The sequence below is a fragment of the Mus pahari genome, chromosome 20 (genome assembly GCF_900095145.1).
Source record: "Mus pahari chromosome 20, PAHARI_EIJ_v1.1, whole genome shotgun sequence".
NCBI lineage: Eukaryota > Metazoa > Chordata > Mammalia > Rodentia > Muridae > Mus > Mus pahari.
The window spans coordinates 10,536,319-10,557,976 of NC_034609.1; the positions used below are offsets into that span (position 1 = coordinate 10,536,319).

General features: G+C 45.0%; 1 pseudogene; it reads left to right on the forward strand.

Moving 5' to 3' along the window:
* The first annotated feature begins 20,192 nt into the window (after positions 1-20,192).
* On the forward strand, positions 20,193-21,651 carry LOC110337687 (annotated as a pseudogene).
* The last annotated feature ends 7 nt before the right edge of the window (positions 21,652-21,658 follow it).

A 21,658-nucleotide genomic window follows, 5' to 3' on the forward strand; every position in this document is an offset into this window, starting at 1 on the left:
TGTCAGAGTGTTTCACACAGTACACCCTTCTGCCCACACGTCTTTACTTGCAAATGTTCATTGCAGTGAGTCACTGGTCTGGTTCGAGGCTGCTACACTATCCATACTGGATCCTTACTGGGACTTTTCTCTGATACCCTGTTGTTGCCCTAGGTCATAGAGATCCTGCAGTATTTGTTCTGCAGCACTGACCCTTTCAGGTGTTCCAGTAGTTCATACATGGGGAAAATGTTGGGGTGAGCCAACTCAAAGCCCTGGATCTGGACCTGGGTCATAGCAGAGTTGGACAACCCACCAACTTTCCTACACTCACACCACCATGGCCCTCTCTGACACTGCCCCATCTCAAGGGCAGGGCCAGCTCTCCTGATTTCATGCTCTTGGGGTGGCTCACCCATGCCTTCTCCTCCATGGCTAGTTCTACTATGCTACCAGATGAGGTACAGGGCAGGCTCTTGGTCTCCCAAGTGCTGTAGCCAACAAGGGGCAGGACCCACATTGTTTCTTAAGACAAGGCCTCTCATTATGTTCATGGGCTTGTTGATTATGCTAAGTTATGCTTGGCTGGCTGCTAGCCAGCCTCAGGGATCGGCTTGTCTCTCTCTTCCCAACATTAGGATGACAGCTGTGTACCACTTCACCTGGCTTTTAAAACTATATATCAATTGATTATGTGTATTGGGGGTGGGGTGGGGGAGAGGAGTGCATATGTGCAGGTCAGATACAACAGGAACTGGTTTTCTCCTTCCACCATGTGGGTTCCAGTGATCAAACTCAGGTTACCAGCAAACACCATTACTGCTGAGTCATCTTGCTGGCCCTATACTCTACACATATTTTGGGGAATCAAACCCAGGTCCCCAGGCTTCTGCAGGAAAGTGGAAAGGGACCTCTTGGGGGCAGACATATTAAGGAAGGGATGCTAGAAGACTTTAGGTAAAACAAAAATAGAAAGCTAGAGTACTGTTGTTGAACTGGTGTAAGCAGGAAGGGCCTTCAGAATATGGGGACAGTGAAGAGGGCTAATCCAAGGGAAGCAGATATGAAAATGTATAGGAAGCACAACATGACTTTTAAAACACAGAAGAAATGCAAAGTGGGAAATAGAAGGAACTAAAGGATTAAGCAGGGACTGGGGGAAAGAGGGGGTCAGTGAGTAGACTAACCAAAGCAAAGGAGGTATGAAAAAGCCCTGTAGTTTGCAAAACTAAAAACCCATTGCTTATAAGCGTGTAACCCCTTGTTTATAACACACACACATAAACATACACATACACGCACACATATACACACACACAAAGAGAGAGAGAGAGAGAGAGGTAAATCACTTTATGTCACTCCCAGAAAGCATGAGTTACTAAATGAAAATCACTATTCAAGGTGAGGTCAACCTCTCCATGAATCTTAGGTCAGGGAGGCCCCAAAGATCTCCAAAACAGTACAGACTATTGCTATAGCCCTTGGTTGTCCACCATAACTGTATGTAAGACCCTCCATCACTCGCCGGCTACAGGACACTCTTAAACCAGTTAGGACACACTCTCCCAGCTGGATCTATTTCATAGTACCAGAAGGTGCTATGCAAGCCGCTGAGGGAAAGGACGTCAGTAATCTTGCCCATTAGCCTATCCTGCAAGATACACCTACGGTACAATTTTGGTGTGATTGTTAGGGGGCAGTAACTACTTTCTAATTGTATTTGAGGCCCACTCCACAGCAGAGAATCAACTGCCCATGTCTGGGAAATCATAGGCCCTGGGATAGAACCTGGCTATTGTTATTTTGCTAAAAGGTATATGTTTACAATCGTAGACCTGGCCTTCTTTCAACTTTAGTCAGACATGCATCTTTACAGAGACTGAATACCTAAGCCCTCAGTGGGGCATCTGTGTAACTCCCCTCTACCGTCCTGAGCTCAGGGAAGCAGCGCAAGAGCTGGAAGGTAGGAAGGAATGCTGGGCGATGCTGTCTTTTGACTACGACACAGCTATTGTTCATGAACTCACGACATCCTGGGCTATTGGCATAAGACCTACACTAGATCAAGCCAGCCACACTTCCTGCATCGATGTGATAGATATCTCCACGTCCCACCCCTTCCTGTACAACTATTGGCAGTTGATATTTGCCGAGGGAGCAGAGAATCATTCCTTTAAAGGAAGATTTCTTTATTATTTTTATTTTTGTGTATGTGCCTTCATGAGCTTACATGCACTATGCTTGTGCATGTGCCTGTGGAGATCATGGGATAGCAATTCCTCTGTATGGAAATAACGGGTGGTGAACTGCCTGATGCGGGTACTGAGAACTGAACCTAGGTCCTCTGCAAGAGTCATCAGTGCTTTTAACTGGCGAGCCACTGCTTTAGTCAGGGAAATCATTTTATATGGAGGGTGGGGCTGCTGGTAGAATTCCCATTCTCCAGAGGATGGCTCCTGGGCATATTCCATCAGCATCAACTGTTCTTGGTGGAAGACATGTATGTACATGTGTATGCCATGAAGTTGAGAGGAGTATATACTAGAGGTGACATGCAGGAGCTGGAGAGAAACGGCAGGCAGATATGATTGCATTTCATTGTAAACATGTATGAAATCCTCAAGAATAAAGAAAAGATTTAAAAGCTATTCTTTTATCCACCTCAAAACAGGAAAATTAATTAAGAAAGATTCTTAAGACAGGATTTAAAAAAAAAAAAGGCCGTTGTGGTGTGGGAGAAGTTTTGTGGTGGCTTCCTTTTAGGTACAAAGTGGCAGTGGTTAGCTTTCACTGGAGTCACCTCCCAGTGAGGGTAGATGATCTGCAACATGGACGCATGATGTCGTAGTGTTTTAACTATCAGCCTGGCACAGCCTAGAATCACATAGAAAAGGAACCTCAATGGAGAGATGGCCCAGATCAGATTGGCCATAAGGGGTTGCCTTGATTGTTGTAGGAGGGCCTGGCTCACTGTGGGTGGTACCATTCCTTAGATAGATGGTCGTAGGCTGTGTGAGAAAACTAGTTATGAATGAGCCAAGGCATGAGTCAGTTAGCAGCATTCCTCCATGTTTTCTGCTTCGAGTCCTGCCCTGACTTCTCTGAGTTATGGGCGGTAACCTATAAGCTGAAATAAACCCTGTCTTCCCCTAAGTTAATTTGGTCAGAGTGTTTTATCACAGCCAGAGAGTGAAACGAAAACTCAGGAAAAGCAATGCTCCTGGTCACTAAAGATTCAGCTCCACTCCAGTGATGGTTGCAGACCTTTAGTCAAACTGACATAGCACATGTGACAGATTCTGTCCCTGAAAGTTGGGTCAATTAGTCTCAAATTGGTCCTTATCTGTGGTGCTTGGAGCTGATGGGCAGTTCTCAGGTTCTCAGAGTTCATGGTTGTGGAGGGACTTAGAGGGAGGCAAGCTGTCAGTTAGCATCTATGTGTTCCCCCTTACTCTCAGAGTACCGGGAAGATGAGGCCAGACCCCTCATGGCCCTCCACTCCCCTCCATGGCAGCTCTTCCTGGTTTTCCCATCTGCCCCTGGGCTTCTCCCAGGAGCAGCATAGCAGCTTAGCTCTGATCCTTCACTATGACTCTGCTTAGGAGCAACAGAGGTTCCCCTGAGAGCTCTCAGAAGGGACTCAATTCAGAACATGAAAAAGACCAACCAGGTTCCTGTTCAATACCAAACCATTCCCAACTTAGAGACTGCTGATGGTCATACCTCCCCTTTAAAAAACAAAAAGGGGAAATGTGGGGATGGGGAGCCACGGGACCAGGAGGAACAGGCCTGGAACAAGAGGTTGAGGCATGTCCAAACCCCAGAAATCTTGTCCTGAGATCCTCAGGGGTAGGCTCATTCCCCTCCCCTGTCCCAGGCCTGCATGCCCTGGCACACACAGCCCTTCCTCCCCACCTCGTCTCACTAGAGGAGGTCACATAGCTGATAGACAGGTTTAACGTCCTTTCTCCTTATAAGGTCATGTCCAGCAGCACCTGGAGTTCCTCTTCATGCAAATGCATCCCCAGCACTGTGTATCTGGCCAATGGTGTATACTCACTCCAATAGCTCCTACTCACCCCCAACAGTTTAAATAGCCTTTGCTTCCCCCTATAAATGGAAGCAGTTCTCTGAAGCTGTTCCTGGGTGTGTGTCACTTACTGACAACCAAGATCCTGCCTGCACCCACCTGCCCTCCCTCCAGCTCAGCCCAGTGCAGAACAGGCCTGGCTACTCCTGAGGAAGAGAAGCAGAAACAGGAGCAGTAGCTGGCACCTAGGGCCCCACAATCCTCCACCAAGGCCGTCTCATTGGAAATGGGATCATCAGTAGCTCCAACTCAATTACTGGTTAGTACTGATTTAATTCTGTATTTCCCAAAGTCTCTTCTATGACATGGTTTCATTTGTCTCTGAAATAGCCACAGGGCATTTCACATTCATTTCTTCACTTTTCTGCTTTTCCTTATGTTCCACAATAAAAAGGTAAAATAATACATATACAACTTGAGCAGGATGGTAGCTCTTATTCCTTTTTTTTTTTTTTTTTTTTTTTAAACAGATGGGGAAATGGGCACAGAGGATGTGAGACCTGACTGATCAGAGAAAATACATAGAGTTGTACAAATTTTTACTGTACAAGGAAGCCAGCGGAGAAAGGAGTGGAAATGATACAGGTGGGGTTATGTGCACCTGCCTTCCACCAGCTGTATCTGCCTGGAGGAAGGGGTATCCTTTCCTGCTTTACCTAAGGAGTCCTTAGGACTGAGAGAAGTGCCAGTAGCATCACTGGGCACAGAGGCTTCGTCTCCAAACTCTTGGAAGTGATCAACATATTCATCTCCCCGCCTTCTGCCTCTACTCACCTTAACTGACCTGCCCTGGGCCTGCTTCTCTGTGTCTCCCTCTGTCCTAAACCCAATGGTGCCAGGAGAGAATGAAACACTAAGATAGGGGGAGATAAGATGGAAGCAGAAACCTTCCCCAAAAGACAGCAAGGCATGCAAATAGAGGAAGGGCTTGGTGAAGTCATTGCTTGTTTCTGTGGGGACAGTGGCCACCCCAGTGCCTGACATCTGCCAGCTGCAGTCCTAGGGTCTCTCTCTCCTCTCTCTCTCTCTCTCTCTCTCTCTCTCTCTCTCTCTCTCTCTCTCTCTCTCTCCATTTGCTCACTTCTTCTTGTGTTTTTCTGTAGTCATTTTAAGAATGTTTGTTTATTTATTCACTTTACATCCTGACTGTTGCCCCTTCCTCTCCCCTCACAAGTCCCTCCCCACTTTCTCTCTCCCCTTCTCCTGTGAGAGGGTGGAGGCCCCCCTGGCTACTCTCCTACCATAGCACATCAAGTCTCTGCAGGGCTGGGTGCATCATCTCCCACTGAAGTCAGACAAGTCAGCTCAGTTAGGGGAACATATTCCACAGATAGGCAAGAGCTTTAGGGACAGCCCCTGCTCATTGTAGGGTCTACATGAAGACCAATCTGGACATCTGCTACTATGTGCAGGGGGCCTAGGTCCAGCCCGTTTATGCTCTTCAGTTGGGGGTTCAGCCTCTGAGAACCTCCAAGGATCCAGGTTAGTTGACTCTACAATCCTTTTTTGCTCTGCTATGGCAAAGCTTCTGACCTGCCTACAACTTCCCTTTCTCTGTGTGCCTTCCCTTCCTTACCCTCTCATCTCCTGTACCTGGACAGATAGCAGTAGGTCAGGATGGGGGAAGGGATAGTAGGGGTGATGGAAGGGGTGGCTTTCCTGTGGTCCCAGCATCTCTGAACATCAACAAGAAGCTCTGGGCTCCCAGAAAAAGCCAGTAGATGAGGAAGGTGGGGCTCCCACCCTCAGCAAATTCCATGTCACCAGTGCAGCGCTGACCCCAATGTGTGCATTGTTAATTTCTGAAGCCTAGAATCTATATACTGTTATACCCATCTTCAGTGAGTCTTCCCTCTGCCAGCATCTGCCATCTGGGACAGGTGGGTTCCTCTGGGGAAAAAAACTAAAGGGGATACTGCCTTCTCTCTGTCACCACCTGGTTGCTGAGGACTAGATAATAGACCTTGAATGAATGAGATTATTGGACTGGAGGCCATACACACGGGAGATGACAGCACATCTCTTCCAGTGGGTGCTGGCCTTGAGGTGGCTTTTACTAAGAAGCTTGATCCATTTTCTGGGACCACAAGGTAGCTAAAATCAAGATGAAAGCCAGGCAACTGCTTTTGTATCGGTGCCCCTGGCAGTCTTAGTTGGGATTTTTATTGGTCTGATAAGACACCATGACAAAAAGCAACTTGGAATTCACCAGGAAGAGCAGTCAGGGCAAGAACCCAAGGCAGGAGCAGATGCACAGGCCATGGAGGAGCACTGCTCATTGACTTGCTCCTCATTGCTTGCCCAGCCTGCTTTCTTATAGCATGCAGGACCACCAGTGCAAGGCAACACTCCCACACATTGACCCAGGCTTCTCACATCAATCATTAATCAAGAAAATGACCCACAGGCTTGCCCTCAAGACAATTTAGTGGGGGCATTTCCTCAATTGAGCGTCCTTCTTCCTAGGTGACCGTAGCTCATGTCGAGCTCACACCAGGACACTGGCTTTAGGTCAGACTGCTGCTTGACTGCCTAGAGCTGAGGAATGTCTGCTTAAAACCCAGGGATGCCTACCTATTTCACCCCCTTGCAATGCTGAAGGCATAATGAGAAGAGGAACTGGGATCTTTTTGTCAGTCCTACATCATCCTACTCCAGGCCACAGAAGCCTCTGAAAGCCTTCAGTCATTGTCCCAAACCTGAAGTCACCTTGGGTGATAGGATGAGCAAAGCTCTGCAAATAGTTGACCCTCCCCAGAACAGAACAGATTATCCCCACAAGCAGTGAAGATTTCTCAGGCCTCCTTGCAGAAGCAGAACTGAGTGAGTGATCAACCAGAGTACATCTTGACCAATACTACCTAGTTGTTCTTCTCAAGTACTCTGTGATCTGCAAGGGACAACCCTCTGTGGGACAGACTGTTTCCTAGCTGTCAGCCTGGACAAACTACTGTCATGCCTTCTGGTCCATCCAACTGCACACGTGAAGCCTACAACATACAGGGCTCTCCTTCTGCATGCGGTATCTGTTTCTCTAGTCTCTTTACTTTCTATAGACAGAGTTTCCCCAACCTGCCATTCCTGGGGACTCTAGGCTTTTGCATTCATTCATAAGGCTTCTTGCTCCCACAACTTAACTCCTGTAGGCAGTGATCTCTAACAGCGCAATGAGGCACCGCCAAAGACCCAGTGAACTCAGTCCAGGGATCCAATTCCTCTTCTTACTCCTGGCGTGCTTTGAGGAGGTCTCCTCCAGAGATAGGACACTTAGAGCTTGTGGGACACCCTCACTGAGTTAGGGAAAGAAGGGAGCTCCCACGCCCTTTCTTAGAACCCCAATACAAATTATTAGGATCTTAGAACTCAAGTGTGCCAAGTTACACCAGACAGTACCAGCCTACACTGAACTGCTCAGAGGGTTGAAATTACATGACTGTCCCAAGCCATGTGTGTAGAGCAAAAGGCACAGCAAGACTTGGCTCTCTTTCTTCTGGTCAGAACATTCTAGAAAAGGCCTTTCTTCACAGGTGTTCCCTGATTCTTCCTCTGCTTCCCCCTCCTCAGACTCACAGAAAGTAAGATCACTTGGTCCAGTATGCAATTGGACTGTTAACACGTTAAGCAAAGAATAATGGAGACAGTGATTTGCACAAGGAAGAGATTCTCTGGCCACCTTCCATCTTCTCCTGTCCCATTCCTCCTGGTGTTTGCTGGGTCTGCTGCTGTTGCTCCTGCTTCCATACAGTATCATGTTCTCTTCTGGATGCTTCTTCCGACTCATTCAGCCTCCCAGTGGCCTGGAGATTTTGAGGCTGGAAGCTGTCGCTCTTCTTTTTCGGTCTCATTAAAGGTTCAAAAGTTTAATAATTGATTTTAGAGACACAGATTCAGAGATGGAGAACCCTACTAGAAGAACTCAAATCTTTCTCATCCCGTGAGGCCGAGGAGAGTGCTCGCCCTCGGGTTTTGTTAAGGCTTTTGCTCCACTTGTGTTACTCACAAGTTAAACATGTTCAGGTGTGTTGGGGGTTCCGCTCTTCTGGGAATCACATGAGCTGTTATCTTAGATTGGGGTCTTCAGTGTGTAAGAGGACCACATTTTGTTTAGGTGTTAACATTAATGCTTTTTAATAAGAGATGGGAGAAGGCTTTCATTGAAGAGAGATTTTTTTTTTCAGTGAAGGAACTTAAAATTCTGAACATTTCCATATGAAATTCAGCTGCAGCATATCTGGATATAAATAATACAGTGAAATTTTCATGTCGTTAAGCATCACAGGAGTCCGACAACTTCTGCAAGGATTTGCATTTAATTCGTTTTTGTTTTTTTTTTAAATGTGTTAACTAAAAATAAAGTAATTTCAGGCATATGGAGTAACTAAGACAGTACGGAAATTTGCAATGGAAAAATGTTTAACTCAGTAACTGTGTCTTGAAAAATCCCCAAGATTAACTTATAGGAAAAGGTCACCCAGGATGTAGGAGAGAGAAGACCTCCGGGACTTTGGTTTGACTTTCAGATACATCCCATTCTGTTTGATTGGCCCCATTGTAGGTCCGGTTCTCCTTTCCTTTAGACAAGGTTAGAGAACCATCCCTGCAGCTAGAGATACCAGAAGTGTGGAGACAGGAAACAGAAGGGAAGGGGCAGATGGGAGACAGGAAGACCTGTGCCCTTTCCCCCACTTTCCCCATCAGTCACTAGGGTTGCATCTCTCTTTGGGATGGTGCACTGAGCAGGCATCTAATCCAACAGTATCTTATTGTTTTAGTTGGCTTAGCTACCATTACACAGCAGTGTTAACTTAAACAATGAAAATGTGTTTTCTTCCAGCTCTGGAGGCTGGAAAGTTGGTCTAAGTGCTGGAAGGTTCAGTGTCTATAGAGTATATGTTTCCCAGCTCAAGGATGGAAAGTCTTCACTGTGTCCTCAAGTGAAGAAAAGGGATGCTAGTATTGTGGCATCACCTTTAAAAGTCACTACATTGTCCATAAATGGGTGGTATTCACCCCTAAAATCCCAGCACTTGGGACGTGGAAGTGGGAGAATCAGGAGTTCAAGGCTATCCTTAGCAGCATAATGAGTCCAGCCTGGGATATGTAAGACTCTACCACAAAGGAGAACAAAAGACTCTGATCTGAATCTTACATGGTCATCTTCCCAAGGCTCCTCTTCTGAATTCCATCACTCAGGGAACCAACCACAGCAGAATGCCTCAGTTCTTTTGAAAGCAGGCCCAAGAGTTGGATTCTGGGTCATATGATAACTTCCCTCCACACTTTAAGGAACCACTATTTTGTTTCTCATTTAACAGATGAGGGAATGGAGGCTTAGGCAGTTTAGTCAATTTGGAAATGCAGCTAACAACAGAGCTGGGACCCATGCCCATAACACCGAGTCTGGTGATCTTCAGCGATGCCTGTTTATGTGTAGGGGCACATGTGTCCTATGGCATGTGTGTGGAGGTCAGTGATTCAGCTGCAAGAGCTGGCTCTTTCCTTGCACTGTGTGAGTACCATAGACTGAGTGAGCTTGGCAGACCCGGCCAGTCTTTACCTGCTAACCGGCCTCATCATTCCAAGGTAGCCATTTGGAGAAGAGGTTTGGCTTAGTTCTCGAAAAACAGGATGCTGTCTTTTTTGTTGAGGGTAGAAAGGAGATTTGGCATGGACTTAAGCCTTGGAAGTGTGAAAGAGCACTTTTTGTGTTCACATAGTGAGTGCAGTTAAGGACACCTAACAGACATGTAACACTATCTTTATCTTTTTTGTAACTCAAAATTAACAGAAGAGGTAAAAAGAGCCAGACTCCAAAAAAAGAAAAATCACAATTGAAAAGACAAACATTAAAAGAGAGAGAGAGAGAGAGAGAGAGAGAGAGAGAGAGAGAGAGAGAGAGAGAGAGAGAGAGAGAGAGAGAGAGAGAGAGAGAGAGAGAAACATGCAGAGAAAAATGTTTGCAGCTACAAGACATCGAGTCAATAAACTTGTGGTAAAAAGAACTCTTAAAAATGACTATTGAAACCTTTGAGCTAGACTAGATAGTAGACGGGCAAGGGACACAAACAGATCACACACAAAGAAAGAAACAGAAAGGGGAGAAATGTCCAACTTCCGGGTCAATGTGAGATGTACAAATTTAAAACAACCAAGAAAGCATCCTTCAGGCTAGCAACTGTTTCCCAGAGTAACAGTTGACTCTGGGCAAGACTGGACTGAAAGATGTCTTTAGGACATTCAAATCTCAGACGCCAAATGCTTCTGTAATTTCACCTAGTGTTCAAATGTCTAAGACTATGGAGGACATTTCTCCCATCTGAGTACTAACCAGACCCAATCCTGCTTAGCTTCTGAGATCAGGTGCATTCAGGGTGATATGGCCATGGATAACACTTCTTATCCCAACCACAACACTTAACCTAAACTCCAGAGTTCCCTACACGGTAACCCCAAACCTCACTTCTGCACATGCCCATTCTGTTATGTCTCACCTCCATCTCAATACCTGGCAAGCCTTAACCCATTTCTTTTTCCTTTAAGAGATCATCGTATGTCTTAAAGAGAGATCTCAAACTCTCCAGGTAGCTAAAGATGACCTTGATCTTCTGAATCCTCTGCTTCCACATTCCAAGTGCTGGGATTATTGGTGTATATCACCAAGCCTGACTCTGCAGTGCTGGGATGCATTCCAGGGCTTTGTGTGTGCTAGACAAGCTCTCAGCTAACTGAACTCTACCCCTGCCTTGCCTTTCAACTCTCTTTTCAAAGACAAGTCCAAATATCTCTTCCATAAGAAAGCCTCCATTAATGATCCTCAAACAGAGATTGGCCATTCTTCCCTTTGATACTCAAAGGAGTTGTGTTTGCTCTCCGAGGTCTTGTCTGCTAAATGGATAGAACTAGAAAAGGGCACACTGAGTGAGGTAACCCAGACCTAGAAAGACAAACGTTCATGTTCTCACTCATCAGAGATTTCTAACTTCAAATCTTCACATGTGAGTATATATCCTGGAGCAACCTCAGAAACCAGGAAAGTAAAAAGGGACAAGTGGGGGTGGGGTGGTAGAAAAGGGAGTAAGAAGGTCCACATAATTATCTAACTGGGGGCTCCATGGGAAGGAGAGCAATAAATAGAGGAGAAAGAAGGATGTACATTTAGGAATGTAATATGGTTATGAAGAGAGAGAGAGAGAGAGAGAGAGAGAGAGAGAGAGAGAGAGAGAGAGAGAGAGAGAGAGAATTGTTGGCTCCATGTTAGCCATGTTTGGACCGGTTAGAGAACTCTTATGCATCCCACCATAGTCTCAAACTCTCTAGGTAGCTAAGGATGATATTGAACTGCTGATCCTCCTGTTTCCATATTACAAGTGCTAGAATTATCTACCACCTTGCCATTCAAAGATCCTTTCAACAAGAGGAAAACCATGCCTTGTACTGAAAGCTTAGCCAAATACCCAGGGCTAGTGATGTCATAGATCTTGCAGGAGAGCCCACAAGTGCTACTTTACTAAACAAGTAGAGTCCCTAATTACTCTCTAAATATTTGTTCTTATACCAGCAGACAAGTGTAGTTCTTACCCCACATTCATGAATGTGGAGCATTGGGCTACAGAACTGGGGAGGAAAAGCAGCTGCTTGCAGTTAAAACCCAAGAGAGGGAGAGGGGGAGGGGGAGGGGGAGGAAGCTGGCCAGGAACACTTTGGAGAGAGAGAAAGTAAAAAGCCAAGTTTTTGAACTCGATCACTCACTCACTTGAGAAACTTGGAGATCTCCTGTAGGTCTCTGTGTGAAGTGTTCTTCAGCTGGTTCTGTCTCACGTGGATGGCGAAACCATCTCTCTGCTACCAGTTGTTGGGAACTAAAAAGGGGGCCCTGGGGAAGAGGGGGTCTGGAAAAGACCCACGCCCCGCCAGAGTTTTCCCTATTCTCTGGTCTGTCAGGCATAGGAGAGCTGCCATACACTTTCCACTTATCCCTGGGTGGGCATTTCTCTATCCCACTCTTCACGGGGTGGCCAAGGGGCAGCCCTACCTGGGATTCCTGGAGCTACCTTGCTAAAGCCCTGGGGTTATAGGAGAGAGAGATGAGGGAAGAGGTTCCCAACACCTTCGAGAGTGAGTGCAGGGGATCTTGACTGGAGCACAGGAAGGCCTTCTAATGGGAGATTAGAAATGGCTCATTAGGAGAAAGCCTGTCCCATCCTCCAAGCACAGTGGGCCTTGATAAGCAGAAACATTCTATGATTTTAGAGCTTTATTGTAGAAAGGCAGGGGGAAAGAGAGGAGAGAAGAGAGAGGGGGAAAGGCTAGAGAGTAAGAGGGAGAGAGGAGAGGACAAAGAGAGGAGAAGAGAAGACAAAGAGAGAGGAGAGAGGAGTGAGAGAAGTGAGAGGTAAGAGGACAAAGGAGTGAGAGCTAAGAGAGTGAGGTCAGGTTGAACAGCCCCTTTTATGGTTTTCACTGTTGCTAGATAAGTGGAGAGGAGTTTAGCCTGAAGGTCAGAAACTTGGGCTATTGCCTATGTGACTACTGACCATGCTTCTCTTGTGGGGGCTGTGGGCGGTAACTTAGGCAGGAGCCAGCATTCCAGGGGCATGAGGGAAAGCCTACCATGTCATGAAGGTGAATTATGACTTTGGGGTTCAGACCTCAGCTCAACTGGAGACCAGTCTGTAGCCCAATGTTCCACACATGAAACTTCTCTTTGCAACAAACAGAGACCATTCAATTCACAATACCACAACCAATCAAAATGCAAAGTTGTGGAGCCCAGTCCCTACGGATACATCTCCGAAACTGCTCTGAACCTCGGACTCAGAAAACATTGTGGAAGAGGTGGCTGGAAGGCTGGAAGAGCCAGAGGGTCTGGGAGGTTTTTTGTGAGACTGCGTCTCCTAGTAATTTCAGAAGCTACACCCATAGAGTGTCATAGGCATGTCGCCCAAACATGAGCCGAGCAAGGACGACAATAGAAATCCTGAGGTGGATGGGAATGTCCTATCAGGCCCCAACCTTAGACAAATAACTGCAGGCAACTGAGGAAGGCTGAGAGAGGGAGACATACTCTTCTCTAGAGAAGGAACAAAATGATATAATCTCAAAAAAAACCAAAACAAAATAAAAAAACCAAAACAAAAGAAGATCTGGAGGCTGAGGGTAAGAGAGCTGTAGTCCTGATACTCACCATTGGTCTTGTTATTGTTTTGAGATGTGTTTTTACTATTTCATGTTCTAGACTGGGAATTCCTCACAAGAACTAGTGTCCTGTTCATCTTTGAAAATTCCAGGCTGGGTGTAGGTCAGGAGCACCCTGGCATTATTGGTGAGGTAGAGACCAAATGTGTTCCAGCACAGGAGACCTTTCCCTCCTCCATGGAAAATTGAGACAGTGTGGACAGAAGTGTAAGGGATTCATGTTAGGCAATAGGTGGAACCATCGACCAGAGATGACAGGCAGAAGAGAGAAGTGAACCCAAAGGCACAGGCACTTCAAGAACCCAAGGGTTCTCTTGAGAAGCTTGGCTTCCATGTTGGACCAACCACTGTCCCCACTGGCCTTAAGTCACATGTGTTACTGTTTATAGCCCAGACCTGCTGTAGGATTGAGGTATGCATTCTGCCGGCTGTAGGAAATGAATCTACCCATGGCTCCCGCTGAGGAATTTCCCTCTGCCCAAGGAAGCCACCTCATTTAAGTACACACCTCTTCTCAAGAAAATTCCCTATCCAGTGATTTGCCAATAAGGGGAAAAACAAGTCTGGCCCCATTATCTCTAGGTTGGACAACTAATGCTCTGTCCAACATCCAGGGTATCATATGGGTCAACTGGGCCCATTTTTCTTTTCTTTTCTTGTATCTGCAATAACACTTAGATTTGCCCCCTGCCCATTCCCAGCTCCTCTCTCAAACAGGTTCCTACCTTAATCTCTCAGTAGTTCCTGGGTGCACATCTCCATCTCAGAGTGTTTCCAGAGAACTGAAACAGATGAATGACATCCCCATGCCTGCCTATGTTTCTAGCCCAGTGCTTTTTTTCTAGACAGGAAGACCCTTGCTGTACACAGCCACCACAGTGAACTCCACAGACCTGTGAAAATCCATCCACTGATCTGAACTTTTGTTGGTGGCCTCAAAGTCACTCACCAATCAATCATCTTCTGCTTTTTATTTGTGACTTGAGTAATAGTTTGGAAGCTGATAGCAATTTCCAGGGTGCCACATGTATATTTGGGTGTCTTGATAAAGTATCTCACTATTACAGGGCAGGCAGTCCTTTCTGAGAAGCATTATTCTGGTGTGTCTGGGCACATGTGCAGAGCTGCACACATATGTGTAGGTTACAGGACAGTTTTGTGGTGTCCGTTCTGCTCTCCCACCTGTATGTCTGTCCCACGGGTCAAACTCAGCCTACCAGGCCTCTTATCCTGAGCCATCTTGCCAGCCCTTAACTGACTTAAAAGAACATTTGAGAACCACTAAGCTGGACCAGCAGGTACAAAAATTGTCCTGGAAGTTGAGACACCTGAGTTCTACAGAGCAGAAGGAAAGAATCAACTCCCCAGAGTGGTCCTCTGACTCCACACATGTGCCATGGTATGTCCAATCCTCCTTCATACACTCAGCTCCATCACACATACAATTACTTTTTTAAATGAACATTTGAACTCTCAGTGCCTCTGTGGTGATGCACACAGGCATGTAACTCCAGCACTCAGCAAACAAATGTAGGAAGGTCTTGAACTCAAGACCAGCTTAAGTTACATAGTGAGACTGTGTAAAACCAAAACAATGTCTAAGATATATCACAACCTTTAGAGAAAAATGACTGTTAAGAAGTGTTTCTATTCTTAGTTGAGCTGGGGAGATAAAAGTCTGTTTATTTCAGATCAGTGAGAAGCTGCAGTTTGAGAGAAGCAGGTTAAGTATGCTGAAGATATATTTTAAAGATTTATTTACCATATATATATATATATATATATATATATATATATATATATATATATATATATGTGTGTGTGTGTGTGTGTGTGTGTGTGTGTTTTGTCTTCATGTATATATAATGCTATAATACTATATTCTAATATGCTATATTGGAATACTAATTCTAATACTATATACTAATTCTATATATATTATATGCTATAAATGTTCTTGGTGTCCAAGGAGTTTAGAAGGTATTGGATTCCCTGGAACTGGTGTTAAGGATGGCTGTGAGCCACCATGTTGTTGCTGGGAACCCGGTCCAGGTCCTCTGCAGGCCCAAGCACTCTTAACTTCTGAGGCGTCTCTCCAGCCCCACAGGCCAGGGTTGCAGTTGCTCATTTGCAGCAGTGAAGGCTGAAATGGTCAAGTGTACAACACTGAGGAGTTTGCCCCCAGTGGTTCCTTCCTGGCAAGCCCATGCCTTGCTTTGAGGAGGTGTGTGTGTCTGTGGTGCCCACCGGGAGGTGAGCATAACCTACAGAAAGGGCCCTGAAGCTTCCCTAGAAGGTGAGGGCTTCCTAACCTTCTTCTTTAGAGTCTCATGCTGGTCTATTGTCTCCAGCACATCCTGGGCCATTGCCTCTTGGTCTCAACACAACACCTTCTCTCTAGCATCTTCTTCACCTTCTACGTCTTTACACACACACCTCTTCACATTGTAGAACGTTTTCCAGGTTCCTCAACTTATTATTTTATGGATTTGTTTTTTTTAGCTTATGGATTCACTCCTCAGGCAGACATTGTAATCAAGTCAAGACTGACTGTTAGATGTCCTGACTGCCCTCTACGCAGCTACACACGATATGCTGTGCCTTTAAGTCAAGGAGGGCAACCTTAGATCTCTTCCACACTGCAGAAGAGTTGCCATTTTGCCAAGTCCTCTAAGAATTAGATGTAGATTCCAGCTCACCTTGCCAACTAATACAGCATAAGATCTTACCAAAAAAGCCACATTTTTTTTCATTCTGGTAGAGAGTCACACAGACATTTAAAAGTGCTTAGAAACTGGGATGGAGTAGGCTGTCTACCCTCCCCGTTATATTTAGCAGAAGAACATTTCTTTGCCAAAGTCTGTTTCCAAAATCTCATCACTAGAAAGTGAAATCATGCACACAGAAGCAGCCTGTGGACGCCACTGCCCTCTGACTCATCCTCAAAGCGCAGCACCTAGATGGGCAGACTCAGTGTTACGATCCTGAATGGAGTCCCAGCGTGCTCCTACGGCATGGTACAGCAGGAACTCACAGGGATGACTTAGATGCATTTCAATAATTTCCAACTATGGGAATGCTTGTTTCATGCTCTTTTATTACCAACTTCTAAGAATGGAAGCTGGCCAAGAATGCACTATTAGCAAGCAGGGAGTAAGGACTCGGAATCTGAATTTCGCAGCGCTTGGCTCCATGGCTGACATTCTCTCCTCACTCGTTTCCATCACTGACCTTGGTAACTTTATTTGCCCTTGAGCACACATGTGTTCCTGCCATGTAAAATGCTTCTGCCTGGGTTTAGAGCTCTGGGCAGACGCCCAGCACTTTCACTGTCAACTGAGAGGGAATGAGAGAAAAGGTTACAATCAGTACATTCCAATTAAGGTGCTACCGATGTTGAAAATGTTTGTATTTTAAATGAAGAACCTGAAGAATTTCATGTAAATTTCTAGGTAGGTCAGTCAACAGAATCAGAAATAATATATAAATATATGTATTTGTATATATACTCATATATATATTTATTTATATACATATAAATACATATTTATATGTATATACATAAATACATATATATGTATTTGTGTGTTTTGTCTTCATGTATATATAATGCTATAATACTATATTCTAATATGCTATATTGGAATACTAATTCTAATACTATATACTAATTCTATATATATTATATGCTATAAATGTTCTTGGTGTCCAAGGAGTTTAGAAGGTATTGGATTCCCTGGAACTGGTGTTAAGGATGGCTGTGAGCCACCATGTTGTTGCTGGGAACCCGGTCCAGGTCCTCTGCAGACCCAAGCGCTCTTAACTTCTGATGCATCTCTCCAGCCCCACAGGCCAGGGTTGCAGTTGCTCATTTGCAGCAGTGAAGGCTGAAATGGTCAAGTGTACATTTATATATGTATTTATATATATATACATATATATATATATATATATATATATACTCATATATATATATATATATATATATATATATATATATATATATATACTTGAACACATATGCATATATACAAATATGTGTAATATGATCATGTACATACATATACACACACACACACACACACACACACACATACACACATTTGGTCATATTATTCCCCAGCTGGCTTCCCATCACACATTATATATGTTTTGGTTCTTACACCGTGCCCTAGGGCTTACCAGTCCCCAGGCAGATAGTCTCCACAGCCAAGGGCTCTATCACACTCCACTCTCTAATTTCATCAACATTTTATTGCTGTTCTGTTGTTCATTGTCTCTTCTACTAGGATGTTAACGCCACAGGTGGAGTGGAGGTGTTCTGTCTGCCTTACCCACTTCCTATGCTGCACTCTGGTTCTGGACCATTGTATCCACTAACAGTTGTAAAGTGGGTATTGTCAAAGGAGAAAGGTCTTAGTCTTTGTGAAGACAGGGTGAAGAGGAGGGAACTTGGGCTAGGGGACAGCTCTGGAGGCAGATTACCTAGTTCCTTGGCTCCTGCTTCTCACCCTTTGCGGGAGCTGTGTCCCGTGGCTGTGCTGTACTGCAGGACTCTCCTTGGGTCATGCTCTTATGAAGCAATGGACTGATTGTGGTGCAGTGCTAGCCAAACCAGGAAGGAAGATCTCCTCACTACTGTTGAAAATATGAGTTGCTACATGCAGCTATTCCCACTAGTGGCTCAGCCCCGTGCGCCCCACGCTCATGGGCAATGCGCAGTAGCAGTACAGGCTGCCTACCCGAACCCACCACAGCTAGAAGGAGCAGGTACTCATGGAAGTAACTGCCTGGACTTACTCTCCAGTCACTTTAACAAAATGCCTTCTTGCGTTAATTGATGTACTTCAGAGCTGCTTTTAACTCTCTTCCCTCTTATTTGCCTTTGTTGAGGTGAGTTTTCCAATTCAACTGAGCAACCTGCTGTTACCATTGCTGAGACCATTTCTTTTCTTTTTCTTCTTTTCTTTTTACAAGCAATCGAGCAGAAATAATGGTTCTGCAGCCTTCCTCTTCTTTGATGCCACAGGGAGATTTATTGACTTCAAAACTCTTTTCACGCATTTCTTATCCCTTTTCCTCAGAGTTTCACAGACTACATAAGGAAGCTGTTCTCTCTACGCTCACTTTATAGATTAAAAAATTCTTGGCTCAAACTGAAGAAAAAAAAACTTTCCTCTTATGAGAATTTTTCTCCTTTCCTTGAATGCCTCTTAGCAAAAGTTTTTTACACATGCAAACAAAGTTAAACAATGAATAGAAAGAAATGACTCTGCGATTTCACAATATTTATAGCTACTATTCATGTTTCTGCAAACACCTCTTGATAAGATACATAATATGAATGTATAATACATGTGTTTACAGCCTTTTGTACCAAAGATTATTAGGCATATTTTCCTCTGTTAATAAATATACTTCATATATATATATATATATATATATATATATATATATATATCTCCAAAACAGGACTAGGATACAATTTAAGGTTTGAACCATGATTTATGATGAATTTTCTGTCAGTTATTTAGATAATTTCTAGAGTCTTGTGATTACAACCAATATTGTGGTGAGAATGCCTGCAGCTGAATCAGGTACATATTCTTCTTTATTTATTCCAGTCAATTCTTGGAGTTAGAATTGCTGGCTCACACATTTAAGGTCTTTTGATCCATGATGTTAAATAGTTTGTTTTCCCACCAGCAGCCCGCTTTCATCTGAATTCTTCTACTCTGGATATTATCATTTTACAACTTTTTTTTTCATCTTATGGGTAAGCCTGGTACCCTGTCGTTTCGTGTACCTACTGTGCATGAATGCTTGGGTTGGGTATCTTTTTATTTTTGGTCACTGGAATCTTGCCATTCCTCTCATGTCCTTGCCTATTTTCCTGGCTGAGAATCAAGACCGCAACATGGACCCCTACTGTTTCCCCTCGGGCCACCAGTGTTGTCATTTCTGCTTGTGACAGTCAATGCTTGAGATGCTCTGTTGTGTCACAGCCTCCTGCTCACTCCTACCACATCCAAGAACCAGACGGGACAAATCCTGGAGACCATACTGTAGAGGAAGTTGAGGCATGTTGAGATGGAGGGGCTTACTGTGGACAGATCCCTAAGCCATGACCATTTTGTACAATGCTCCCTCAGGAGTCTTCTAGGGAAACAATCTAATAAGCTAATCACACTGATGTTTAATGACTCTCATAACTTATTATCTTTTCCAGAGTTATTTGCATTTAAATAGAGAAACCTGAGGCAATCGCTACTTAATGTGCCCTGTCAAGCCAGGGAAAAGAACTATTTTAGGGCCTGGAATCTTCCTGCACCTTAAATCACACCATAGAAGCCTACCTGCTCCACCTATAGGTGGTCCTGGCACTTCTCAACCTGGGTTATATGAACATGCACACTATAAGACAAGAGGGAATCAGATACTGTCCCCTCCTGTGTTTTTCTCTACTTTTCTCTTTTTTTTTTTTGTCTTCTTTGCTTAGAAATGTGTTTTTCTATTTCTTTCACAGAATTAGTAGGAGCCACTATTCCCTTTTCCCCAATGCTAGTGACTTACCAGGCACCACGGCATTTCTCAGAAGTATGCTCTAAACTTATAGAAGAACAATAGTTTGTGAGCTAGAAAGCCCCATAGCTTCTCCCTGAACTTGTGCTTCAATTGAGTTATGGCTCCCCACAGACTTTATATGTAGATCTACCATGGACCCACATTGGAGTGTCTCTGTGATACAGGTACAGATCTGAGTCTCAAGGCACTCACTGAGATTTCTAAGCCCCCTGTGTCCTGTGACAAAGAATTGGACAGGACTAGAAACAGAAATAGAAACAAGCTATTAAGAAGGAGAAGAAGCGCTCTACTTCCGCGGGGTCCTGGCGGGTGGCGGTGTCCGAGTGGGTCCCAGGACTAGTGGCGAGACTTTATGATGCATTACAGCAGTATCCTGAGTCTGAAAGTGGCTATGTGTATGGATCCCAGAATTTGCTGAGAGATGGAGGAACCTCAGAAAAATGCCCTGAGCATGAGAGAGCAGGAGGAAGATGATCCTGTCAGAAGCAGTGGCCCTCAGATTTGTGAGTGAGTTCTCCTGCCACTACTATTACGACACCCTGGTTAACCCCACCACCTTGAACTGTAGCCACAGCTTCTGCTGGCACTGCCTAGCTTTATGGTGGATGTCTTCAAAGAAGACAGTGTCCAGAATGCAGAGAAAAATGGGAAGGCTTTCCTAAAGTCAACATTGTTCTCAGGCTCAGCTGATCATGCCACTCAAGCATGATGACCAGAGTTTGATGATAGGAGGGGAGGTCAGATTCCTGAAAGTTGTCATCTAACCCCCACATGTGCATGACCAAACTCACATTGGACACATATGTGAACATCATCATTGGATGCCATTGAAAAGTTATTTCCTGATGCCGTTAGAATGCGAGTTGAAGACATTCAGCAGAATAATGACGTAGTTCAAAGTCTTGCAGCCTTTCAGAAATACGGGAATGGGCAGAGTCCCTTAGCTCCCAGCACAGGGCGTGCGAATCAGCAGAGAGGAAGGGGTTTCTTCTCCGGTGTGCTCCCAGCTTTAACTGGTGTGGCAGTTGCTTTTAACTTTGACAGAAGAGGAGTTTTCCAGGACGCCTTATACCATAGAAAACAGTAGCCACAGAAGAGTCATCCTCATAGAACTGGAGCGTGTGAGGCCCTGGGTGTGAAGCCACCACAGAATCTCTGGGAGTACAAGGCTGTCAACCCAGGTAGATCCCTGTTCTTGCTCTACGCTCTCGAGAGCTCACCAAGACCTGGCTTGCTATACCTGTACCCATTTGACTACACAGACTCCTTCCTACCCTTCATCCATACCATCTGCCCTCTGCAGGAAAACAGCTCTGGCGAGGACATCTTCACCAAGCTTCTGGACCTGAGAGAGCCCACGTGGAAGCAGAGGAGAGAATTCCTTGTCAAATACTCCTTTCTCCCGTACCAGCTGATTGCGGAGGTTGCCTGGGACTGGCTGGAGGTCCACTATTGGACATCTCACTTCCTGATTGTCAATGCCGTGCTTCTGTCTGTCCTGGAGTTGTTCTCTTTTTGGAGGTTCTGGTCGAGAAGTGAGCTGAAGACAGTGCCCCAGAGGATGTGGAGCCACTTCTGGAAAGTATCGACACAGGGACTTTTCATGGCCGTGTTCTGGCCGCTTATTCCCCAATTTGTCTGCAACTGTTTATTTTACTGGGCTCTGTACTTCAACCCAATCATTAACATCGATCTGGTGGTCAAGGAAGTCCGACGGCTGGAAACCCAAGTGTTATGATGGGCATCAAGGCCCTGAGAGAGCCCGTGAATCTACCTGACAACCAAGCTGTGACATTCAAAGAGACAAGG